Genomic DNA, 24161 nt, shown 5'->3' on the forward strand with positions numbered 1-24161 from the left:
ATTTGAGCACTTTCATCTGAACTTGATTTTCTTCTTCCCTGTTTGAAACTGAATGTCAGATACTGGGAAAATCAGATTTAATAGATATTGTTTATTTAAAAACTGTTGAAGTGTTGCAAAATGTAATGACATGGAATATCAGCCTAGATGTTTCATTTTAGTTTTGCATCATCCTGGGGGTTTTGTCCATTCCTTATTATGTTTCTGTACCCTTAACTTGAGGTGTAGAATGCTCTCAGGTTTTGCTTCCTTGGTGGATATATCTGAACTAAGCATTACGTGTAATTTTGTTGACTATATTTGATTTGTGCTTATAATAGTATGAAAACTGCCAAATAGTAAAATGGCCTCTTCTGCAAAACAGGTAAAGTATTTTAAAAAATAGATGTATTACCTTTTCATAAAGCACCCTCCATGTCTTTAGATTGTACTCTCCATAAAGTAACACATTCAGAAAAGGCTTTGTGTTTTCATGAGTTAATGCCTATATTAAAAAAAAAAAAAAAAGTGCTGATAGCAATTTAATTGTTCATGCCATGATGAGAGTCATTCCAGAGGAGAAGCATTCTCTTTGGGGTGTTGGGGAGGCCTCAGTGAGCATCACCAGCCACCTCCAGCAGCAGTTGCTCACAGGGCTGCATGTTCGCAGCAGCGAGGGAGCAGCTGCTGCCTTTGTGTGCTTTTGCAGCTCTCTTAACAAATGGTTGATTAGAAATTCAGCAAAAAAATGATACTCAGCACAAAACAGGAAGGTGTCTTGTGCTTCTGAAGTGTGCATGTGACGTGGTGAGAGGAAAAGGAGATGCAGTGGGAGGAAACATTGTTTCCCTAGAGAGATCTGTCTCTTCAGCGCCATGGAAAATGAGTCTTGTTTTGTATCATGGAAAGTCAGGTGCTGCAACCCATCAGCAGCTTTTTTGGGCACGGCAGCAGGGGAAAGAGAAAAATCAAGATGTGTAACTCTGTGTGAGAGGCAGTATTTTGGGGCTGTGAGTTGGTGTAATTGATAAAAATGTCCCTTAAAAATGTCTAATTCCTTTTGTCATGTGAAGATACTCTGAGGTGAACACCAGTAGCTCAGCTTGGGGGTTTGTTGCAAGTTCTAGTGTAAACAATGCACATCAAACTAATTGCTAGAGAGCTAACCGTGATTGTATGGATTTTTCCCCAAGCATTGCTGTAAGTACTCATCAGTTCCAGCTAAATTTCAAGGAAACCATGGTGGCAGGTGCCTCCACTTGGTGATGAATGTCAACCCATGTGAATTTACAGGGAAGAGAAGAGGACATGGTCGATGAAACAGCTGCTTTTGGCATAGGGCTCCTTCGTGTTAATCCATATGGGTAACTGATCTGCCTTTAGGCTAGGGAATGAACAGAAGGTACATTCTGATTGAACAGAGGTGTGAAGAGAAGCACCCTTGCTTATAAGAAGTAGGGATTGCTGTCATACGTTATTGGGTCACCTCATGCCATCCTCTTTTCCTGTCCATTCCTCCTGGAAATGACAACAATACTTACCTTTATCATGGAGATGCTGTGATGACTGCATTAAGAAGACAATATAGATTTGTTTGGAAATGTAATGGAAATGTACAGGCCTGTAATTAGTTGAAGAGATTTTTTGCTTTGAATTATTGGCCCTTGCACTGTCATACATAGTCAGTGGGGGCCCATTTGTGTTTCAGCTACAACTGCTTCCTGATGCTGAGTTAACAGCACTTTTTAAATACAAAATAAACTGTTGGCACCTGATGCTAGTTCAGAATTAACATTATTTTAAAAGTCCTGGTAAAATGATCCTGACTGCTCAGGGTTATTTTGTGGCATAGCAGGTATTGTAGAAAGCAGGGCAAGCATGGAGAACGGGTTTGCACCCCCTCTATCCTGCCACCTTCTTGTGCATGTGAGAGACCTTCCTCAAAAGCCAGACCTCGGTACGAACACAGACTGTTTACAATGAGAGAACACCTCAATTCAAACAGCTGTCAGGGAGCAGGTATTAATCATGCCAACATTCAGCAAGCCATGTGTGAGAGCTTTCTTGTTCCTTTGAGCTTAATATGGATAAAGCCAGTAAAGAAAGAGAAAATGGAAAAGGTGGCTTCACTGATAAGAAAACCTACCATAAACTTTGAATTAGTGACAGTGTGTACCAGATTTGCCTGTGGAGTGTTTCATTAGTATTGTGTACTGCTTCTACTGCATGTTAGCTTTCTGCTGACATGTCACCTGAGATAACAACATCATCTATTTAAAAGGCTCAGGAAAGAGACAAATTAGTTTCCTAGTGTCCTAAGAAAAATGTGAGTACTAAATACATTCACAGGGTTTCCACACTCAGTGGAAATTGTTCTGTGTTCATGATTTACACATTTTTCTTAGTAAAACAAAAAAAAAGCCCCCAAATTATTTTTTTTCCTCAGATCATGTGACAGACTGGATCAGAGAGATAAATCTCATTCAGGAGATGAAGCAATGTACAATAATATTATGGGACCAGCTGCTCTCTTTGTATAATTTGCTGCATGGACTGCATTTGCAGAGCCCCAACAAGGTCGAAACCAATTAGCTAATTAGAACATGCCAGAAATAAGATAGAACACTTAAGTGACAGCAGAAGTAAATGCAGTTCTCCAGTCATTTTGCTCAGCAATACTGATCTAAAGATTTATATAGAAAACACTGAGCAGGATATTGTGCCTAAGATTAAATTTATCCAACAGCTTTTGTTTTTAAACTTAAGAGATCCCGATGTTGCAATACTAAGAAGTACAAATTCTGCAGATAAAATGGCAGATTTTAATAAATGGAACAGCTGACTATTGATCTAAGTCAACACTCAAGAGCTACATAAAAGTAGCTACATAAAAACTGAATGTTTTAATAGGTTTACGATAACAAGATAGGGGTTTTTTTAAGTAATATATCATTTAAGTGTAAATTTGTGGTTCAGTTATCAAAGGGGGTTTTAAATCATTCTACATTTCTAGGGGTGTAGGATCAGAGTCATATATTGCACTTGCAAGCAACATAGTTGGTGTTGAGATGTGAATTACATGGAAGGTAGCATTCAGAGCAAATACTAAAGAAATAAATAAACAGGATGTTGATTCTGGAGGGGTCCATGTTTTAAATATACAGGCTGTACTTTTCAGCTCTCAAATAAGTTCATGAAAGCTATAATTTATCAAATTCTCTCTAGGCTTGTGAAGAAAAAGCCCAAGGGTGGCAAAGAAATCAGGAATGATGGTAGGCTTTGTGCGTAGGGTCTACAGAAGCAAAGCAGCACATCCCATTACACCACTTAAATCCGTGGGTGCAGGACAAATCGTGCCTTGGGTAGGAGAAATGAAGACAGCGAGTGTAAACAGGCATTTATAGCTCTCTCGTCACAGGCACCGCGGTGACCTCAGCGTGGCTGCTGATACCTATCCTGGAGCCCTGCTAGAGCAGAACATCTTTCATTAAACTCAGTGCACCTATCTGGACTCACACAAGGCTCTCTCTAGGATGGATGTCTCTGTAAGGCGAGTCCAAATGGTTCCTGCAAGTTCTGTGGTAAAGGAGGGCGAGCAGTATTTTATTTAGTTGAAGTTGAGGTTGAGTTGAAGGTGCTGAGCTCTATTCTTTCATCCCTTAACATGTATAAATGCTGTGTAACACTGCTGGCAGGAAGTATTGAGAAAAACTGTAATAAGTGGCATACTAAAAGAGGTGGCACAATTGTGAATACCTGCTTGTTGTTGGGCAGTGTTGGAGACAGTATACTTGTGTACACTGTCACAGATAATTGTTTTCTGAATGAAGTTGTTTGTACATAGTTGTTTACTCTTTGTTTTTTGTTTGTGTAGCAATAGTGGATCTCTGATGTTTCTGTTAATGTTGCCTTTCTTGTTTACATTTTGCAAGGGTTGAAACAGACTAACTATTGCTGATGGTAACTTTTTTTTCCATCTATTTGTTTTTGAAATAGGTGAGTTTTTATGAATTTCTTTAAAGCAAACTTCAAATAACTTACAAATAAAATAAGCAACTATTGCAGTAGGCAACTGAATATAAGACATGGGCTTTTTCTGAGAAATGCCCAATGGCCTTAAAGTAAGGATGTTGAGTAGTAGAAAATGAATTTGCTAACTAGTTTTTGGAGCAATTTACAGCCCTTTCAGTCAGGTCCCTGGACCTGTGAGTGCTGCAAGCTGGTCAGTGGTCTATCAATATGGCAATACCAAATGTGTATAAGATGGGAAAATGTACTACAGTCATGGCCCAGAGGCTGAGCTGGGGACAGTTATCCAGGATGCTATTCAGTCAACAGCTGGATTATTAATTTAGCTTTGAGAACTCCTTCTCAGACTTCTCCTAGAATGGCTTTCCTGGTCAGTTCTTGACTCTTCTTTTGGTCCAGTAAAAAGTCCTGAGCTTGTAAAAGAACTGCCAAGGTCTCACTGACACTTACTCTTCCTTGCTCCTCAGTCATTTCTATTCAAAAAGATGAAAAGGTTACTGCTCTTTAAATATCCCTTCCCAATGGTCTGTGAGAACTGAGCTGTCTAAATTCATGTGTCTGGTTAGGTAAGCCTCTTTCTTTGCGAAAAATAAATACTTGACTTTTGTCAGTTCTTATCTCCTCAGGAAGAAATCACACGTGTGAGCCTGTTTTGGAAAATGGCTGTTAATGAAAGAGTGGTACAGTGTTGGAGTGGTGTTACAAACTATTTCTGTCCCCTCCATTCAGAATTCATCAACCAACAGCATCTACCCTACTACATTCGAACCTGAATCTTATACTACATCTGAATCTAAATAGTTACATAAAAAAAGCAAAACAAAATTACCATGCCTGCAAAATTATTCTGTCTCTAATCTATTAAAAATGTAGATACATTGAGATGAGAGTAAGTTATAAATTTGTGATCTCAGAAATGGAATTCTTCATGGCTGGTGCTGGATAGTCTTTTTCCTATGTATTTTGACATATATAAGGTAGAGTTGATATTCAAGTATATGAAAATGTCACTTAACAGTTCAGTAATGTAGTTGAAGTGGAAAGAGCACAAGTATCTCAGGGGCATGAAATAGTGAGTTCCACAAAAAAGGTAGATTGCTTTAATTAGCACATTTAGTCTATGGAAAAACTGTGTATAATTCTGTAAACTGAAGACTCATATTCTATTATCCTCTGTTTATCATACATAGCTTCTCCTGAAAAATGATAGTTGCTGTTTAAGGAATTTTGAAAACATAAGAAAGGTAGGGATCTCCTTGGCTGCCAGCTCCAGCTCCTTACTGTTTCAAGTAGCCCTTCATATTGATCCACCTTCTATGCTTGTAAAGCACAGTGCAGGAACGTGTAGTTCTGGGAAGGGGATGGGAGTTGCATCCATTTTTCCTGTTACAGGTTCTCATTGGTTTAGTGTTTATATTTTAATTTTTTTTATTTGCAGCCTGACTTTATTCATGGCCACCTTATATTTATTTATTTGTTCTTATGCCAGCTGTGCCTCCTAGACTGAATAATTTTTCCTTCCTTTCACTATTCAGTTCCCTGGCATATTTTCTCTTGACTTTCATTTCACCAGACCAGATATGCTTAAGCATTTTCAGTCTCTTTTTGTCAGATAGATTTTCCATTTCTCTGATCATGTTGGCACCTCTTTTCTGCACATCTTCCAATTTAAGCTTATCATTCTTTAACATGAGTGAACAGGGTTCTATGGCAATTTAGAGATAGCAATGATTAGATTTTGCCCATATTGGTATTTCCTTCTCTCCTGAAAAATCTTTTTTGATGCAGCTTAGAGTTGCATTGTCCATATAACACTAACAGCTCATACTTAAATCCTATGACTTATCCTTTTCCACCTCAGTCATTTTCAACTGATGAAATTCTGGCTTATGGAAGAAATGATTTTATTAGTCCTTAGGGGGATGGCCTTACCATTTATATGCTAGATTTTTATTTCACTGGTGTTATTCGTGTTCTCAAGGTCACCCAGTTCTTTGCATACAAATATCCCAATGCTCCTCAGTATTGATTATCATCCCAAAAACAAATTACCAGGATAGGTCACTAATATAGTACTGATACTTTGGCTGAAGTAGTTACAAAAATAACAAGATTTCTCCCAAGACTGGCCATTGAGGAACTCTCTTAATAGCTTCCCTCTAGCCTGAAACTTCTAACAGTAACCACTTTCATTTCCCCTTTAGTTACTTACTGACCTAATATTTCTGATATTAATCCTAATTTTATGTCAACTGAGTAATGATTTCCCATGTTGCATGATATGAAAAATGCTTATCTGAACTTCTGATATGTGAGGTCTCTCACATTTCCAGTGTCTAATAATTCCCAGAATCTTGAAGATAGCTCCTGAATTAATACAGTGTGATCTGCCTGCTCATCCTCCCTTGACCTGCATGTCTTTAAATTAAATACAGCTACTCTGAAAACTTCCTTTGAAAAAATACACATTTTTGAAAAGCTTTCCAACCATCTGATGCTGTAATTGCTTTCTCCTCTCTCCTACTTTGCTGCCCTACACTATTCTACTCTCTTCTATACTTATAGGACAAGATAATGATCCTGCTACCTGAAATATCCTTTTCCTGTTCTTTCAGACTTTGGGCTGGGAATTGTTCTGTCACCCTCAGCTTAATCTTCTTGAGCTTTTCTTCTACTTTTATAATTGACTGATAATTTATATTTTGTACTCCTGTTATACATCTTCATCCCTGCATTCAATATTTTACCCTAATCCTAAAATCTGTGCCATCTTCACTACATTTTGATACATTTCTCATTTTTTCTTCTTGGTATTTTATTCATATAGGTGAAAAATACTTCACTCTTTGTTCTTATGTACAGATATATTTATTGCTAATCCCAGCCCATGTGCATGCCTATAGTTGTTCACGAAGAGCAAGTATTTTTGAGTAATAAAACATCTTTGAATTAAACAGCAGAGCCCTCTGGATCTTAATCTTTAATTCCATACACAAAACTTTGAAGGAACTTTTTTCTTACAATACCCTCCTTATACATAGGGTTAGGCAGATATTCAAGGAGCAGCATAATTTATTTGCTCAGGTTTTAGTCTAGCCTATCCTGTACAAACAAAATTAAAGAATAGTTTTCACACTTCATATTACAATGAGTTAGAAGAGCACATGAACTTCTCTTTTATGTGTTAAGTCAACTTTGTGTTCAGATTAAGTACAGTTTTGGAAAACTGACAGGAGGAAATGGAAAATATTAATCCAGTGGTAGCTGGGAGACTGTTCCCCAGATAAGTTGAATGTCTGAGATTAATAAGGATGAAATGAAGCACTCTAGAGTGAAAACTTTGAAGTTGGACACAGAGAGTGGAAATGAATGCAGAAGGAGAAAAGAGGAAAAGAAAAAAGCCATAAGGAAGGCCATCACTAAGCAGGCACCATTTGTACAAGGGAAGCAAAAGCCAGAAAGGTCATGGGGCTTAGGTCTTTTACTGGGGTAGAACTCAGTTTCTTGCTGTGAGGAAAAGGGGACTGTAATTACCCTCCAAAGCAATGTGAAAGATGAGGGGAGAAAAGGAGGAGGAAAAAGATTTTGAGCCTTGTGGAGAAAGATGTTCACTGGAGGCAACCACAGCTTCAGTGATACAGTGAATTAGAAGTCTAATATAAAGTAAAACAGTGTATACTAATGTGGTATAATAATTTATTCACCTGAGAGCACAGTGGCAGTGAATGGTACTAGACATATTTGGGTTAAGTGAAAAAGATGAAAGGTAAAAACTGAGAGATAAAAGCTTAATTAATATTTACTTTTCATTTATTTACCCAACACAAACATTAGAGTAACTTCCAGTAACTTTGTTGATCTCCTTTGTCTGTAAGATATTAGATACATCCTACATACGTAGGATATAGCGGGATGTTTTTTGCCTTTTGGAAGGCATATAGTGTCTTTCAAGCTTATGAATAATTAAAGTGCTCCATAATGTGTTGCATTGCTTGCCAGATACTGGCCCACTAAGCTGATTCAGCTTGGTGTTTCAAAAGAAACTATTTTAGTTTTCATAATTCAGTACTAAGAAAATTTCCAGCTCCTTTTTTAGGGATTTTGATAGTAGGTGCTGTAATCATAGTGTAGAAGTCTTCTCTATTGATTTAATAATACAGAGCAAAATCCAGGACTTCTTGCCTTAAAGGGTCATAGGGTTGCTTTAGAGGTTTCCTGCTTTTCCCCCTTTAAAAAAAAAATAAATTATTATTATTATTGTTTTCTCTTATTTTGGTGAACAGTGTTGCATAATTACATTTGCATGGCCAGGAAAGGGATCATGAAGGGTGATGGGTTCATTTGTGTGGCCGAAAGCTGTACATGTGTGTGCGTGCCCACATTTGCCAGACTTCTGTTGAATCACACCTACTAAAGGAGAGCAGGATGTGTTTTAGAACAGAGGTGGCCAAGCTTTTACAAAGCTTTTCTGGCTCGTTGTTGGGTACCTTGTTGTGTGACTTAAAGGAGTCCTTAGCTTGTTCAGGGCTGTATACTGTAAGGAATCTGTCATGATGCATCTTCATCCTCGTGAAAGTACCAGCTCATTCCTCCCAGAAAAAGTGTCAGAGCTGTGCTGGATGAAACCTTTAAAACAGAAGCTTAACTGTTGTGCTTGTTGGAGAATATCATGGAGTTCCCAGCAGTTCCTGCTACAGGGCTGCTCTAACACCTAGTCAAGAAATGTAGATCCATCATTTGGGATGGTCAGTGAATATATTGACCAAAGATGCAGTGGCATAGGAGTTCAGTTTAAGACAAGAGGCAGCAGATGAATAGAACAGTGAAAGGAGGTGCAAGTCCCAGGGAACAGATTTGAAAATATAAATATAAGGTCAGTTTTGATCATAGCCAGAATTGCACAGCTCATTTCTACAGCCTTTGTGCTGAATAGGGTTTGGCCAGGTTAGTAGTACTACTGACTGCTTCAATATGTACTGTTCTTTGCTGACACTGTGTTTTGAGGCTCTAAATAGAATCAGGAACCACTATTTAAGTATTTTCGAATTTTAGTGGCCTCTGCAGTCTGAGAGGGTTTAGGAAATGTAAACTTTGGGTTTTTGTTTTTTCCTCAGAAGTTTCATTTGTAACAAAAAATAACTAATGAACAATGTGTCACAGAATCTATCACTAGGAAAACTTATTTTCAGAATATACTCTCTGTAAGTGATTTGTTGTTCTCATAATTTTAAGTACTTATAAAGGATTCCTTTTAAGGGTTAGTTGAGTTATATGGGGGGAAGAAATTCCACTAGTAAATAAGTTCCCAGAGGAACAATAACAGCAACTAAGAAACGGTGTTGCAGTAATAGAAAGGTTTATAGGTATATGGGTCTATATAGGAGTCTTATGTAAGCCTCTGCTCCCTCAAATCACTGAGATACTAGATTATGCTGAAAGAGATGAAGATGCTCAGCTGACTGCATTTTCAGCTACATCAGTAGTTAAGTTGGTGCTAAGGAGTAATACAGATGTTTCAGTGATTTAAAGGAATAGAGTAGAAGTGCACTTCTATGTCAAATGCATGCCAGTTTAATGAGTAATATTAAGAATGGTTATAAAGAAACGGTATGCAACCAAGTAAATTCTCTTCCCTCAGCTTTAACACTGTAATTAAAACACAAATGCTATTTATGGAAAAAAATGTTGTTTAAAACAATTACATCAGCTTCTTTTATTCTGTTATTTCATTGAAAGACAATAAAGAATGTTATTCAGCTTTTCTGTTTTCAACTAAAATGCTATTGAATTTTCATACATCATCATTTTGCTTTTTTACTCCTCCCATCTGTCTATTTCACCTTAAAGTTTTAAAGAACTATTTTTTCCAGAAATAATTGGGTCATTTTTAATTGCTGCCAGCAATTTGTTAGTCAGAGTAGAGCTTACTCTAGTTCCAGTCATGGATTTGTGAAAGCTTCCAGTATTAACTGCTGCAAATAGCTTTTGTGGCAGCACGCTACCCTCCTCTCCAGTCCAGCTCACTGGACATCCATGTCCTCTGATATTTAAATGAAGGTGGAACATCCTGCCCTGAGATGTTACATTCTCATTATACCATTTTTCTTCTGAGCATGGTATTCAAAGAATAGACAAAACTATGTGAAAATAGTGATGGTTATTAGTATATCCAAAACTGCAGATGTATCTTACATTATATAAATCCTTATTTTTAGGAGTTTTGTAATGCATACCATAATAGCCATATCAGAAGGGTTTTGTATTTTCAAATGGATGCATTTCAAAGTAACCTCTACACAAACAAACACAACATTGTGATTAGATAACATGTCACTGCCGTGCATTTTGTTAGTTTGTTTTTCTACTGCCTTGATAATTATTGTGGTGAAATGATCTCCTTATTTACTGACATTTTGTAGGATCACACCAGTAATTCACCTGAAATGACTGTCTGCAGTCTTACAGGGTCTTACTGCTGAGGCTTCTCAAATGCTAATGTAGGTCATAATTAATCAATAGTGATTGTGCAAAACATAAAACATTTATATGATCTTCATAACTGGCACCTGAATTCTCAACAAGAGACAGCTTGAAATAGTAGCAGAGCTTGTCCTTGCATCTCTCTGTTGTAGCTTGTACTGTTTGATGTGCTGGCATGCTTGCCCTAAATAGTCTCTGAGGTGAGTTGTTTGGATGTGTCATTTCAACTGAATATAGCTTTTTATACTCCTGTAGCACATAAAAGAATAGAATACCAAAAGAAGTTCTAAATAGCATACACCAAAATATGAAATATTATTCTTTTCTGCTACTCTTAGAGAAGCAGCACTTTAATGTGTTTATTTCTTGAAATACCATTCTGAGGAGTTAATAAAGAAAAAACTTTATGTGCTTATTGAAAGACTGGTGGTTTGCTTCCTGTGTTCCACAGCCTTAAGCTTCTTCTAATGTTAGGAACAAGGACATTCTTTTCTCATCTGTTTATTTTTGTCCTTATACCTTCATTAGGGTGGGAGTTTTTAGCTTACATTCTTTGTTCCATCATTTTTACTACTGTGTTTCTGCTTGATAGGCATTACAGTAGATTTTCCAACAGAAAAAGGACTTTAAAGTGACAGTTTACTTAAAGTAACTAGGTACTGTGTCCTGATTCTCCAATGCCAATGTCAGTATATGTTTAAACTCTTTGGTTGGTTGCTATAATGTTTTTCTTTCTTTTGACTGCATATTTGCCCAGTACCCAGCATGCTACGACTCCATCTTAATTAAATCTCAGGACTGAGCTGAAAAAAGAGTGAGTATTTATTATCCGGGAAAAATGTGGAAGGGAAGGATCTGGGATCCAGTAAACACATGTAAAACGAAGTAAGCATTTCCCCCCTCACTCTTGTTCACCCGAAAATCAACACACCAAAAACTAGAGGAATAGTTAAAAAATTAATTTAGGTCCTTAATTCTTCAAATGCTCATGGAGACCGAGTGGTTAGCAAATTCATTAGTGTTTTTTTTAAGTCAGCACTGACACACTACTGTGTCTACAGAAAGTGATCTATGCAATTAATTTGTAACTCTTCCTTCAGAGCATGTAAAAAAGTGAAATCACATGAAGGTGAGGGAAAGCTTTGCTATACCATAAAGATTTTATTGCATTATATTGTATAAAGGTAATAATCTAAAACTGTATGCATGCCAGGAGAAATAACTCTGCAATTGCAAAACCTGGAGATGAAGCTGATTTTGTTACCTAAGATTTTTTTTTTTTCCAGAAGGTAGAGCTAGTACATTTTTCATACCCTCGTTTAAATTTTGCTTTATTGCTTTGAGTGATAAATTTTGATGTTTACCTTTTAGAAAATCAGATTTCTGATTGATATTATTGAGGATATTGTTAAGAAGTACTGGAAGTATTGGAGGTGACCAGAGTTAAACATGGTAGGTTTAACTGGAATGACTTAATTATAATAGATGCTTGACTCCAATAAGGTTGCTGGAAATAAGGTGCATACTCATTTAGATGCTTTTATAATCTCCATTAGGTGCTTTTGTGCATCTTTAGACATGCAAATATCTCATCTGCTGGTCTAAACAAAGAAGTGTGTGCACTGGCAGCATTTACAATGGCAGAAGTCAGGTATGGTTTGCCTCAAATCAGTGGGCTTTGTTCATTTATTACTCTGTCTGAAGATATTCTAGATGTAATCAGTTTGGTTGCCAGCTAAAAAAAATAATCAAATGAGGAATTATACTTCAGGAGGACAAATAAATGTATTTTGAAAATAAGGAGACAAAAACTAAAATTATTTCCATATGACACAAAGCTATAAGTGTGTGATGTATCCGGGTTAGTTTCATATATAACAATACCTGGTGCTAAATACTTGGCCAAAAAATAGAAAATTGGAATCACACAATACATAGCTCTTCTGGTTGGCATCAATTCCATAATACAATAGAACTTATAATTTGTAAGCTTGTGTGGTTTTCAGTAGAAGAGTGAGAACAGTTTGATCTGTCCTGATACATCAAACAATACGGTGTGGGTGGTTAAAAACAAAACACTTAATCAAGCAAAACTTTACTTAAAATACCTTATGATTCATCATCCAGTCAATGCACACTGTCAGTTGTGCCTTTCTGAGCAATTCTTTATAGACTATTTAAATAGCCTCGATAGCATGTGGAACTGCTGAGAATAATATTGTATTATTAATTATTTCTTCAATTTGTTTCAGTTCAATATGGACTGACAACATGACAGAGAGTCAAGAAAACCGCTGCTTTCTTGAATGCAATGCAGTATAACATGGAAAATTAAGTTTTGCCTCAATATTGTTTTTTCTATGTTAAAATATTCCTGAAGTAAACTGTGAAATGGTTTGAGAAACAGAATTACTTACTTAATCTTACTTAATAATATTTCTACTTCTTTTTACCTCTGTACTGTCACAAACTTTAGAAGTTGCATTTCTATCAGTAAGGGTTACTACTAAGTTCTTACCTGCATGATTCCCATTCAAGCACAAAACACCAACTTGGAAACATGAACAGATGATACGATGGAGAAGTTCCTTAGTGGACTGAATGCTAGTTGAGTTTTTTAGGGAAATCAAAGAAGTGTATGAAGTACAAGGAAGCTGAGAGATGTCAAATACATCAGGAATGTCAAGAACTGGACAGGCTTTGAGAGACAGTAAATTAAGGGAAAGGAATCAGAGAAATTAGAAAGGCAAAAAAACCCCAAAACCAGTTTATTATGTACTACCTGGAGCAAAGACAGTTGAGAAATTTTTCTTGTGCTGCACTTTGGAAAGTGAAATGACAAGGAGATGGAAATGAGGCTGGTGGCATCAGAGGTGACGTCTGATTTGAGGACTATGTCCTCAGTAGTTGCATTTGGATTGCATGAGTAGTGCTTTTGGGTGTCCTGGTTGCTTGTTCATCAGCGTGCCTGGAAACCAGGGTGGGAATGGTAAGAGAAAGAGAATGAGGGAAGGTCACTGTGTGCAGTTAGATGTCATTCTAGCTAACATGAGACATGAACTGTGACTGAGTATCTGTATTGGGTCTGGGTCAGATGGAGCTGACTTCCTTCATTGCAGCTCACACGCTGCTGATTTAGGTTAGTGACTAAAACAGTGATGGTAACACACCAGGGTTTTACCTATTGCAGAGCAGCGCTTGTGCAACAAAAAGGCCTTTTCTAATTTTGTCCATAGCAAGTAGGCTGGGGGTGGGTGTGCAAGAGCTTGGGAGGGAACACAGGCAGGACAAGTGACCCACATCGACCATAGGGGTATTCTGTGCCTTAGAATGTCACGCTCAGTGATAAAAGCTGCAGGCTGGCCTTTCCAAAGTACTTGTTGCTTGGAGGCTGTTTGAGCACTGGGATGCTGGCAGGAGGGCCTTTGCTTCACTTGTGTGGTTTTGCCCTGTTTTTTCCCTTTACTTTGTAAATTGGCTTTGTCTCAGCCCATGAGTTTTTCCTTCTGTGATTCAAATTCTCTCCTCCATGGTTGGAGGTAGGGTGAATGGGTGGCTGGTGGGTACTTAGTTTTTGGCCAGGGACAACCCACCACAATATCTGAAACTTCAGTATCCTTCTGAATCCTACTATTCAGAGATAGTCAGAAAGCTGCTAACTAGAAGTGAAGCAGTAGCGCCTGTTTATCTATAGTTTTAAATAACAGTTGATTTAAAAATTGAAAACAAAAGAAAAAAGTAATATTAATACAAATATTTCACAGAAACTTTATTTCAGTAGCCGTTTGGGGGTTTTGGACATTGTGTTATTACTTTTCAGGTAAGTAAAATTATCTGTATCACTTAATATTCTGTTGGAGGTTCTCAGTAAGCAGTTGTTTTTGTGATAAATTACTTCACACTTTTTAAGCCTGATCATCTAATATTGACAAACCTCAGGAAATTCGTAGAAAACTAAGTAGACTTTTTCATGTTTTTCAAAATGTCTTGTTAAGATGCAGACTAAAAGACTAAAACTGTGATTCACCTACACCTTTGTAGAGGCACCACAGACTAGTTTTGTCTCCTCTTAAGTGACAGACACTTCCTTATAGTTAAGAAAGTAGTACCTCAAAGACAAATGAAAATTCTTTAAAATGCTATCTTTACTACAGCCTGGTTATTCTGGACTGATTGATTGGTTATTAACACATTTATGTTCATAAATCTGTATGCATATAATGTGTGAAAGTTAACAATAGAAGATGCAGATTGAAAAATATATGGGCCTGGCATTCTTTTCCTCTACCAAGGCAGAATTTACTGTGCTATGCATTTGTTTGTCTGAACTAATAATAAAATCTCATGTGTGTTGTAATTTATATCATTCTTGATGCAAACCTGGTTTCACTGTTGTGAGTTCCCATGTTCCCATGTTTTCCTGTTTCCAAATAAGTGCAACTCTAAAAACTTGCCATCTAAGCTGTGTTGCCCAGTTGGGCAGTAGGAACTCCAAGCTTAAAATACAAAGGGTTCCACTCTTAAAAGGCATTTGGTTATAATTTACTATAATTTGACTGCTTTATGTGCACACGTATTCATGGTTGGGATGTAGATTCTGACAAAGAAGCTTCCTGGAAAGTGGATGATAAAGAGGTGATGATGAACTTGTCATTTGTTCTAAATGCAAACAACAATTTTCAAGGGAGCTAATTAAAATCTTTATCTGATCCCTAGTTGCAAGAGAGCTCTGCCTGGGTGTATGTGATAAGTTCATACTGCTAGAGATTTCTAATTTGATTGGGGTTTTTGTTTTCCTGATTTTATGAGTACAGCTTTTTTTTTTTTTTTTATGTTCATAAGTCTTTGCCAGAGGAAATGGCAATCTTCCTTTAAATGTTGCAGTGGGGAAACAATGCTTGGCAAGTGGATTTTGATTTTTTTTTCTTTGTGTGTGTGAGAAAAATGTCAACTCAACTCATCAAAGCTGTTGGTACAGGAAAATGCTTCTTTCCAACCTTATTGGCTAATGAACTAGTTTAGAGAGAGTTGAACCTGAGGTAATTTACAGGATTTTGATAAACTGTAAGCTTCTGTTACCAGAGCTTTGCGAAGATTGTTTTGTCATCTTAAAAAGGACATGTTGAGTTTTCTAGATACAGAGGAGCATACTGTACATCAGCTTGATGCTGGCAAAGAATAAACTCTTAATATGGCATTAGAAGTTGTCAGCTGGTCACGTTAGTTGACTTTAATAATTGCTAATTGAGCAAGTCCTTAGATCTGGAAGACAGAACATCAGAAACTTGCCCTTTCTTGTCAACTTGTTAATTGTATGTCTTTAAGTTATTTTTACTTGCGGCATGAAAAAACCCAATTGTTGCTTCTGCAGAGAGTTCTGTATGAGATATTTTGTTTGATATCTTTCATAGATTAAAGATTATGCTGATAGTTTAAGCTGGGAATTGTTCTTTAGTAGCAAGTAAATGAATTGATCAGTGTGGAATTAGAGATCATGAATTTAGTGTGGTACGAGAGGTCAGAATGAGAGTTTGAGGGTAGGAGTTGGCACAATATAAGGAAATGTATTTTTTTTGCTCTGTAGTGAACTATTGATTCTTACTTTCAATTGCATGCTTCAGCATTCAGCATTCATGTGGAAGAAAAATGTTTACAGTAAAGCAAGATGTCTGTTGCTGTCTGCTTTTGCTATAGTAAAAAAAATATTGTTAATGATCAGTGAAGCAAAAGCAGAAAGAATGTTACTAAGTAACATCATGCATAAGTGAAGTGGAAGCAGGAGTGTGGTATTTACCCAGAATTTCAAATGGGAACCAATAAAGTAGGGTGCTAGTAGAAATTATCTTTTTGTCTTCTTGTCATTCAAGTGCAGACCAAAGTGTGTATTTGCCTGTATGTATTGTGTGCTGGTTTTGATTGGGAAGTAGAGAAATGGACCAGAATTTCTTTCACTAATTTTATATAATTTTAATAGATAAACAAAAATTTCAGTCCAAATTCTTCTGAAAAAAAATATTCCCAAGAGGAAGGTGAAAAAACATGCTACTGAGACAGGGGAGACCAGTAAACACAAATAAGCTTGAATACTGACATGTGAGACAGGCACATTTTTTTGAAAGTTGACAACTCAAAGATGTTAGCCACATGTCACCAAGGTAATTTTTTATAAATGTCTAGCTGTGTGGTACCATATGGATACCTAAAACAACACACAGGCAAAGAAAACAGTTCCAAGTTGCAGTTACCAGATCAGACAGTTCTAAGTCTGTGTGTTCATATGACTCTGTGCTGTAGTCACTTTGTGTTCTGCTCTTGCTTTACCAGATAAAATTAAGCATAGTTCCTCCTAGGTTTTAGACCATCTTGCTGGGTTCTGTGTTTACCCTTTTCTGCCTTACACTTGTCTATGCCATGTAAGGAAAGAAAATGGATCTAACATTTATTATTATTATTATTATTATTATTATTATTATTATTATCATTATCATTATCATTATTATTTCAAAATTTTCTCCTTTACCATTCTCAATAACAGGAACCACTACTAATGAAATAATGATCATGGACCTACCCAGTTTAAGCCATACAAGTTTGTTCAGTACAAGTGGTCTCACAGTACTGAGGACCAGTGGGTGATGCAGATGTGTCATGCAGTGGTTTTGACTAATTCCTGGAATATTAAGGCATCCATTTCCTTGCCTTTTCTTAGGCAGAAATGCAAACAAATTCAGAGCATTTCATTGAAATGGAAGAATGGTTCCAAAAATTCAGACCAGGGATTCTCTTAGCCTTGGATCTACAGTGTTGAGCATCTTATTGCCAATAAGCCGTAGCAGATTTCCAGAGAAGAGAAGAATAGAGTGAGAGTACATAACACAGGTCTAGAAAATTCCCAGACTCCAACTGTTTTCAGCTCTAGGGATTTCCTAAACCTGGTGTGATATCACCAGCTCTCAATGAATCTCTTTTCTAAATTCATGTTAAGTTTCTCCGTACATTAACATTTTCTTGTGCCCCCTAATATGTTTCTGGCAGTTTCATAGATTTTTCACCTGTTGGGCAGAGAACCACTTTCTTCTGTTTGTTTTGCACTTTGCTCCTACCAGCTTCCTTTAAAGTTGGTAGTTATCCTCTATACAATATTATGCCAAACCTAAAATGATACAAAGGTAGAGTTTGAGTCCTCTGTCTCATCAGAAGTCCCTGGAAAAAAAAAAAAAAAAAAAAAAAGAAATCCTACCACTGTCTTCCAGAGCTAAAAGAAGTTCGTGATTTTGTGAGTTTTGGTCCTTTTTTATTTTCTTGCCTGAATAATGATGCTTCATGGAATTATTCAGTCTCTTTCTATGTTTCTAAATATTCTGAACTTTTAAAAAAGAGAGACCAGTGCACACAGTGGAAAGATACATTTTAAAAACTAACTGAAGGGATTAAAGAATGTATGACTTTTGTACCCCAACAGTTTGTGTTGGTAATGGAAGTATTTTACACTACTAAATTGTGTTATGAGCACTGAATATTAGGAGCCTGTCATAGTCAAATATGTGGTAGATGGGCTACAGCTGTAGCATAATCATCAGCAGTGAAATAGACTACTTATTGACAGGAGCAGAAAAATCAATTAAATAGTTTTCTTCTGAACATTGGTTATGATTACTTTGTTGACAAGATACCTTTATATTGCAATCTGAGATAATGCCTGTGCTTCCTTTCAAAACATCACATAAAGTTTTCTAGTGAAAAAAAAATCTCAGTCAGAAAATACATATCTGAAAGCATTTTATCCCCATCATTTTTGGTAGAGATGGCAGCAGGATGACATTGTAAATTTACTCAGTTTTATACTTTCTGAATCTGCTTGTTCTTTGTAACATAACTACAGGCAGGCCCTTAAGCTTGCAGATGTAAATAGCCAGTGTCAGAATGGGTTTCATGCAGAGCAGAGCTATACCTTCACCTGAATACCACTCGAGGTGAGGCTGTCTGCTAACCCTCCGTAACAGAGGGCTACAGAAATGAGGAGCTAATCTTTTCTGTGGACAGATCTGGGTTTTTTTTCCCAGAAAGCAGTGAGAGGAAACTGAATGTATCTTCATCTTCCAGTGTTTCTGGTAGCATCCTTTATAAGTTGTTCGTTGACCTTTCTTGATAAGAAAGACTTTTCCTATCATTTTTATTTTTTTTTAATACCTGCTGCCTCCTTTCTCTCTCTCTTACTGCATTTCCCCCCAGATGTTCATACTACTAAGGAGGTGTCTGAGAAACAGGCTGTTGATGAAGAACTCATTCATTAAAAATACACCCCTAGCTTAAGTATCTTTTTATGCAATTAAAAAAGCAAGGCACAGCAAAACAATCAACTCCTACCCTCAACCTCCATTTTGTTTGCATTGTGTATCTCCATAGACGACTCTTAAAGGTTTTCCACAGACAGCATTAGTATTCTGGCAAGCTCTTGCTTGTGCTCTGTAGACCACCAGAGTGCTGACAGATGCACTGTTATACAGAAATGCAAAAATTATATTTGTGTTTCTGTATGTATCCTGCAAAACCCCAAAACATTCAGATCTCTCCCTGCTACTCTGTTCCAGCTCACTCAAACCATCTGCTTGGTTTTCCTGCTGCATTTGGTCTCATTAGTCATGTTCACATGTACTTCAGGCTGCTTAATTTTATTATGCAAAGTATTATGCACTGTTCATCCAATAAGTGAGATTCATTCTGCTCCCTAAGAGACTTGTAAAAAGAGGTTTTAAATCTCTAAGAAAACCTAAAAATTCTTGTTGAAACATGGTTCATACTTCATTGTTACCCATATTAGAACATACTAAAACTTACTCTACAGATTTATCTGTGTTTTCTTGACTCCCAAATGTTAAGTTCTTTCTCCTTAGAAATGTTTGCATTTAACCAGGATTTTTCAACACAGTTAAGATCTCAGCACAAAACTACATGTCATATTTGAAAGTTTCCTTTTTGGCAGATTGAGGTCTTCTGCCTAGCAGTGAGATTGCCAGTTCTGACAGAATGTGTTTGTGGTCATGCCTGGGAATATTCACTAGAATTAGCAAAATCATAAGCCTTTTGAAAAGGAAAATAATTCACAGAGGGAAGAGGGATCTGTTAATAAAACAAAGATGAAAAATATCCATTTGCAGTCATTACTAAGTGTGCTCTAGCTTCTCAAAACTCCAGAGGCTGACTGTGATAAACTCTAGCATCCCTATCATCCAGTGGACTTTTTGATGCAAGATGAAAAACATCTGAAAAGAGTTTCCTGTGATGGCTTTTGGTGCTCCCCTGTGCGTTCTCCCAGACAGAACTCTGCCAAGACCCCAGTGGGCAAAAGAGTACCAAAAAATTGGTCAGCTTTGAGCCGAGGGGGGAATGGTTGAGGCTTGATGGGCAAAGGCAGTGGATTAACAGTCAACCTGGATAATGAGAAAGGGCATAAAAATTGGACATGGAATGGGAAACTGGGACTGACTAAACAAAAAGAGTCAGAATTGGCAGGGAGCTCTAGAGAAGACAGATTTAATAAGGAATTGGATATCTGGACAGCAGATGTAGAGCTGCCAACATAAGTGCCAGTAGTATCAGCCAGTAATCCTAGCTCGAGAGAACTGGGAATGGTTGAGAAATGAGCCAGGAAGGCAGGAAAATGGTATTCGGTGGGAGTTGTCTTGGATATATAGGAATATACAATATATACTACATGCTTGAGAAAAAAAAAAAATAAAAGACGTGGAGAGGAAATAAGGATCTATTATTTGGTGTATAAAATTAGTGGATTTTTTATCTTAAAGAAATTTCATCATGAAAATAATTATTTTATTTTAAGGATCTGCTCCATAAGGTAAATGAATTCTAGAGCAGTCATGAATAGGAGGGGTAAACCCCTTAAATTCCTTGAAAAAACAACATAGGCACTGAATAAGCATAGCTCCCCATAAAAAAATTGTGACTCAGAGACTTTCATAAAGCCTCGGAAATAGACTGAATTAAACTTTGAGTGCTTGACATTGCAGTGATTTTTTTTATTAATGTTGTGGTTTGCATCTAATGAGTTTAATTTCACTTTGTTGTTTTGATAAATAAAGATATTCTATCCAGACAGCCACAAGCTACAAAATAATTGTTGACTGTGAAAGTCAGAACATTTTTAATCAGCTTTTCCTGATAGTTATTTCATTAAAACTCTAGGTCCTGGAGTAATTCAAAGGCTTTAGTCTTTCTTTCCTTTTCTGATAGAAAAGACACATTATGTGGAGCTGTAAATTCTTGTACCCCTGCACTTTGGTGACTCTAAATTCAATGCTATGTGCTTGCTGATATGGACTTTATTCCCTAAAAATTAGAAGGCAAGTAATAGGTATATACATTTACAGAAAATTCCATAATTTTTACAGTTAGTAAACTGTAAAATTCCATCATTAAAAATTCCATCATTTTTACATTAGTACTTAATTAATGAAAAATGACAGCTTCCTAAGTATTTAAAATTATTTTAATTAATTTTTGATTTAATTCAATGCTTTTGTTGTTTAAAAAAATCTTTATTTGTAATTTTATACTTTTAAATATTGTCAAGTCTGACAAAATTAAATACTGATAGTACTTCCTCCTGAGGAAAATATTCAGAAGTGCTACATATAAGATATGGGGACTGGAGACAGGCTTAATGGGGTGTGATTCAGGTACTGGGCAAGGATTCAAGGCATTTAAGACTGAGAAGGATCCTTGAACCAGAGTTCAAGGATCGTGCAACTTGTCAGCATATTGTTTAATATTTGTGTACCTTAGCTTTCATCTGTAGAACAAATATATTGATGTAGCTTTACTCCTGTTCTTTACTGTCTAAGGGATTTGATTTATAAAAATCTTAAAGATGTCTAACAGTCTTGTTCAAACAACTTCCAGCACAGTGAGAATTAAGTCTTAACTGGAGCTTCTAGTTATAGCTGTGGGGGAAAAGTCAGGTGAATTCTTTTAATTTACCAGAATATGAGACTCTATAGAAGGCAAATAGAGGAGCAGAGAAGGAAAAAAAATCTGGTATAATCAGAATAGTTCTAGGAAATTGTTTTGGGTCTAAGATTGAATTGACTGATGTCACTTTTGCCCCTCAATCCTAACTGTTCTGAAATTGTCTTTTTGTGTATAGAAGTTTAAAAAAAGTTCAGGTGTAAATCCGTGTCTTTCCAGTGTCATGTGAATTCACTGAGCGTGCTAAGTTAAGGAATCTTGTGGGTTACAGCAGTAGAAAGATATGATGTGCACTTTACTTGGCTCATGGATGAAGTCTACAGAAACATATAATATTGGAGCGCACTAAGAAAACAGTCCACATCAGTCCATGATGAAGAAATTTTGTTCACATATTTTTCTTCTCTGTCTCTTAACAGTCTGATTAAATCTTATGATAATCAGCTATGGGCAATCAGCTGAAGGCAGTGAACAAACCAAGTACATTTAAAAGAGTTTTTAAGCAGCAGTTTTTCATGGGCAAAGATGGAAAATACAGGACTATAGGTACTGGTAATTGTTTACATTGAATATCTTTCTTTTAAAGGGAGAAAAGGAATAATTTCCTGAACCGTGAAGAAGAAGACCCTTCATTCAAGATTCCCCTGTGAACCCTGCATTGATGCCAATCATATAAGGTATTTTAAACAAACAAGATTCTGTTACCTTCTATAACCTGTTAAGTGCTTTAATCTGTGGCATTTCCCACAAATTAAAATGGAGATAGTAAAGAAATTAAAGAAATCACTTCTTCTGATGCACAGTTTGTTAGATTAATGAACATGTAATTTTGTCGTAATACATGATATTTCATTCTGACATTAAAGATTAAAAAAATCCAGTTAATTTGCATTTCTTGTTGAGATAGTAGTTGTATTCTTTGCCTTCTCTCACCATCAATTTATGTTTTATCAAATCCCAAGCTGTCATGGTTCATTATCCATAGATGATCTTGAGCAGCCTTGCATCACAAAAAAATATGCTGTGGCATCTGCCATTGTGCACCACTAAACAGATCACTTCTGAGTAGGGTTTGTCTTTGATTAGTACATTCACTAGTGTGTGTCCTTATATTTTTGCCTGTGAGTATCTTAGGCAATGTAGCTGCACATAGTAAAGTACTGTGATTTTTCAAGTTGCAGATAGAATGTCTGCTGTGCCTTTTTAGCTGATGAGTTCCATTTGAGTTAATGCTTGTACACCTCAGTCTCCACCAGGCAGTCCCATTGCTTCTGTAGTCGTTTCATAAAATTCAATATCAGTGATGTAGACAGCACAGTGAAATTAGCCAGTGTGATTATAGTATCAGGCTTGCATTCTAGACCTTTTTCTGATTTTAGGAGCCAAAAATTAAATTCATGTCACAATTGTATTAACAGCGTAATAACATCCAGATATAAATATATTTAATATAGAAGTCTTTATTTCCTGCAAGGTATTTACATTGTTAAAGAGACTCTTCATTTTTAAAAGACAGGAGTTAGACTTAATGATCCTGATGGGTTCCTTCCAATCCAGCATATTCTATGATTCTATCAAAAACATTTAATCTTCTAGTTCCCCTGAATCTGTTCCTGTTCCACCAAAACTTGAAAATAAATTTTGATTGAAGTAGTAGTGTGTTCATCCCAGTGATAAAGTTAATTTCCAGCTCTGTTCACTATCTGTCTTGCATATCTCAGTTACAGGCAGTTCCTTCTGAGAATATGAAATACCGTCTTATGAATGTGTCTGGGAGTAAGTCACCAGTCTTATAACTCAGACTAATTTAAATGAAAGCAAATGTTTTGGGATTTGAAAGTTGAATTTCCATATGAACAATAGCTTCAAGGACTTGCATGCACATTTGACTGTCTTGTGCCCTGAAGAGTATTGCTGCTAAAGAGATGATCCACATAGACCCATGAGCTACAATGAGGTTCTCAGGAATGTGAAATAGAATAAAATTGTCTGTAAGGTAAATATGAAGTGGAAAAGCAAATTAAAGCAAAAATTGAATATTCTAGGAGAATTTTTTTTTAAATCTGTACTGATAACCTAAGATTGCAGCAAAACCTGAGGATCTTATGCACAAATCTGAACTAGAAATGCTTCTCAATTTGTCATCAGAGTCAGAGAATTTGTTTGGTAGGTCCCCTAGCATACTAATGTCTGTATAATATACTAAAAAATGGGTTAAAGGGATTACTGTAATAAGCAGAGTCAGTAGGAAATGCCTTCTGAAACTTTTTGGGTATTAGGAAGTGGTTAGTGAAATACAAAAAAAATTGGAAATTTTTAAGTGTTGCAAGGAGTCTTCCTTCTTAAAAACACCATTGTACTGGCAAAAATACTCCTTTAAGTGTTTAAGATGCAATTTCTCTTTAATACTACTTTTCATTTAGAAATATTCATGGTGTGCAGATCTTGATACTTTTTGCTTTGGAGGTATTTATTGCTTGATAGTAACAGGAATGAAAGCAGTTCTTCTCTCACAGGAACTATTACTTCCAGTGTAGTTGCTTTGAACATTTTAAAAAGGCAGAATGGTGCTCAGGCCAGCTAAGGGAATATCCACAGAGCACAGAGAAAGACTGTAAATAGTACAGATCCAGAATCAGGAGGCCCCAGACCAACCAGTCTCAGTGGTCTGACCATTTAAATTCAAG

The 24161-nt window shown here is 36.5% G+C and overlaps 1 protein-coding gene across 6 annotated transcripts in view; it reads left to right on the top strand.

The window, feature by feature from the left end:
* The window catches only part of SYT1 (synaptotagmin 1), a 330932-nt gene that overhangs the window by 56182 nt on the left and 250589 nt on the right, over nucleotides 1-24161 (top strand). For all 6 annotated transcript variants that reach the window (XM_038153158.1, XM_038153157.1, XM_038153156.1 and 3 more), the window contains exon 2: nucleotides 22061-22151. The gene's annotated coding sequence lies outside the window, so the exon portion shown is untranslated. The remainder of the gene's footprint in view (nucleotides 1-22060; nucleotides 22152-24161) is intronic.

The sequence above is a fragment of the Motacilla alba genome, chromosome 1A, assembly GCF_015832195.1.
Source record: "Motacilla alba alba isolate MOTALB_02 chromosome 1A, Motacilla_alba_V1.0_pri, whole genome shotgun sequence".
NCBI classification, from domain to species: domain Eukaryota; kingdom Metazoa; phylum Chordata; class Aves; order Passeriformes; family Motacillidae; genus Motacilla; species Motacilla alba.